At 35.2% G+C, this 2994-nt stretch overlaps 1 long non-coding RNA gene across 1 annotated transcript; it reads right to left on the bottom strand.

Annotated features, from left to right (window-relative positions):
- Positions 1–838: 838 nt before the first annotated feature.
- On the bottom strand, positions 839–1706 carry LOC123686169. Its single transcript, XR_006748414.1, has 2 exons — positions 1339–1706; positions 839–1272 (listed from the first exon to the last, which is right to left on the bottom strand). It is a non-coding gene; the product is annotated as an uncharacterized LOC123686169 (long non-coding RNA).
- Positions 1707–2994: the final 1288 nt, after the last annotated feature.

The following is a 2994-nucleotide window of genomic DNA, read 5'->3' as shown; positions in this document are numbered from 1 at the left end:
AACTGCAATTGATTTAATCTGTTAACAACTATTTTTCCCGACATCTTGAAAACCAAATTTCCTCAAAACCAATGAAAACAATATTTTCAAGCAATTAATCAGGCTCAACACAAAATGGCCCCACGTTGGGCGCCAAAATTTATAGCGCTCAGAAACCAAGTTCAAGTTTTATCGTTAATGAAACAAAAAAAATTACCGCAATCAAACCAAAACAAGTTGGAAACGCTAGGAACACCTCGGTTTGCTGACAGTGGAGATGGGGTGAGTTCAGTTTGATTGAATAGGGCGCCAACGTATTTATTTTCCTAGCGATCCAACAAAAAAAAAAGAAAATTAGCAAGTTGAAAAAAAAAAATTACTAATTCACTCGAATTATAAATTAATTGAATGATCTGTCTCAGTCAAATACGTAAACTCAGAAACAGAGAAAACAAAATGAAAATAATGATTGAAAAAAAAAAAGGTAAGTAACTCAATACCCAAAGAAATGCGTCACTGTAAAAAAAAATATCAATAATATCAAAGAAATGTTCCGATGTAAAATTTTATTATCAATTTCCTACAATTCTATTCTGATTGATAATGAACCTTAATTGACAAGTATTTTACCCCCTATGCTTGATCAAGCGTAGTTTTCACAAAATCGCACTAATTATATGGTACACACTATATATTTAATAAATTTAATTTAAGTACTAGAATTTCACTTCATTTTTCGAATTATCGTTTATGGATGAAAAATAATATATTTTAGGATCTGTTTCAAAATCTGTAAATATGTATTATAAATTTATCTAAAATTTCACTTGTAATGTGCAATGATATTTTCATGAAATAAAAATATACAATCTGAGGTATTGAGTTTTGAAATTTTCTCTATGGGACAGTTTATGAACGGAATGATAACAATATCTGATGTTTTCTGAATGAATGTGAGAACAAGTCCTTTAACTTTCCACTTCAAAAGGTATAATTGACCAAAACAATACGTATTCCCTTTTCTTGCAAATGGCTTCCTGTGACGTCAACATCAAAAGAAATTCTTTCTACATACCAGGCGTCCTGTATATTCGACGAAATTACCAATTCGAGAATCCCAACCAATTCACAATGTTGAAAATCCTTCCAAGATGCTTTTCCTTTCTTCAGATGGGGAAATAGGTACGAGAATTTTGTTTATGAAGTTCGTTTCAGAATCGAAGAGCCAGAATCCGTAGAAATGTGTTCAGTCCGAAACAGGAATGAAAGGAATACTCATGAAATAAAAAGGCCCTAAAATACAAATTGAAAACAAAACTATTAGGGTCTAGTTTCAAGTGGAAGAAAAATCAAACTCACTCAAGTTGTTGGGTGGCCTTTCAAAGTGAATGCTCTTCGTAGCCGAAGTACGTTTTTAATCCCCAAAAAGGGTAATATTGCTATTCCAACAATCAAATCAGCAATAGTTGAATTATAGACGGTTATCTTTATCCCAAAATTTGGATTTTCACAAGAAACAGCAAATAACCTCCATATACGCACAAGCTATTCAGAGTTTCAAAATCGAATTGAAAAATGCCAAGAGTGAACATTCGGGAATAATCTTCAACATATGGTACCTTTACGATAAGGAATGAAATGCGGAAAATCAAAATACGATATTTAGGCAACACATTAAACACAATTAGACAATTTGATGTTGCAGATACTCTGGGGCAATTTTCACACGTTACAACTTACGTGTCTAAGGAAACCACATTGGTATGAGAGACAGTTCTTATTCCCTTTTTTCTTTTTGATGAACAATTATCCAAGAAAGCCATTCCACATTGTTGATTCTCTTGGACTCGGATGTCACGCAGGTAGCTATAATCTCCCACGTGGTAAGGTCAATTGCTGCTGTAACCACAATTGGACGGCTGACTTCTGTTGTTGATTTCATTTGTTTGTTATTTCCTTCAATGTTTCTCATTCTAACTCTTTCCATCGTATTGCACAGGGACGAAAGCTTGACACATGTGTCTAAGGAAACCACATTAGTATGAGGGACTGTTCTTATTTCCTTTTTTCTGTTTGATGAACAATTATCCAAATAAACCATTTCACATTGTTGTTTTTCTTGGACTCGGATGTCACGCAGGTAGCTATAATCTCCCACGTGGTAAGGTCAATTGCTGCTGTAACCACAAATGCACGACTGAATTCTGTTGTTGATTTCATTTGTTTGTTATTTCCTTCAATGTTTCTCATTCTTACACATTTCATCGTATTGCACAGGGACGAAAGCTTGACACACGTGTCTATGGGAACCACATTGGTATAAGGGACTGTTCTTATTCCCATCTTTCTGTATAAAGAACAATTATCCAAGTAAGCCATTCCATATTGTTGATTTTCTTGGACTCGGATGACACGCAGGTAGCTATAATCTCCCACGTGGTAAGGTCAATTGCTGCTGTAACCACAATTGGACGGCTGACTTCTGTTGTTGATTTCATTTGTTTGTTATTTCCTGCAATGTTTCTCATTCTAACTCTTTCCATCGTATTGCACAGGGACGAAAGCTTGACACACGTGTCTAAGGAAACCACATTGGTATGAGGGACTGTTCTTATTATTTTTTGTTTTGTTTAATGAACAATTATCCAAGTATGCCATTTCACGTTGTTGATTTCCTTGGACTCGGATGTCACGCAGGTAGCTATAATCTCCCACGTGGTAAGGTCAATTGCTGCTGTAACCACAAATGGACGGCTGACTTCTGTTGTTGATTTCATTTGTTTGTTATTTCCTTCAATGTTTCTCATTCTAACTCTTTCCATCGTATTGCACAGGGACGAAAGCTTGACACACGTGTCTAAGGAAACCACATTGGTATGAGGGACTGTTCATATTCCCATTTTTCTGTTTGATGAACAATTATCCAAGTAAGCAATTACACATTGTTGTTTTTCTTGGACTTATATGTCACGCAGGTAGCTATAATCTCCCACGTGGTAAGGTCAATTGCTGCTG

The sequence above is a fragment of the Harmonia axyridis genome, chromosome X (genome assembly GCF_914767665.1).
Source record: "Harmonia axyridis chromosome X, icHarAxyr1.1, whole genome shotgun sequence".
Classification (NCBI taxonomy): domain Eukaryota; kingdom Metazoa; phylum Arthropoda; class Insecta; order Coleoptera; family Coccinellidae; genus Harmonia; species Harmonia axyridis.
The sequence above is the reverse complement of the archived record's forward strand: the minus strand, read 5'-3'. Positions and strand labels throughout refer to the sequence as shown.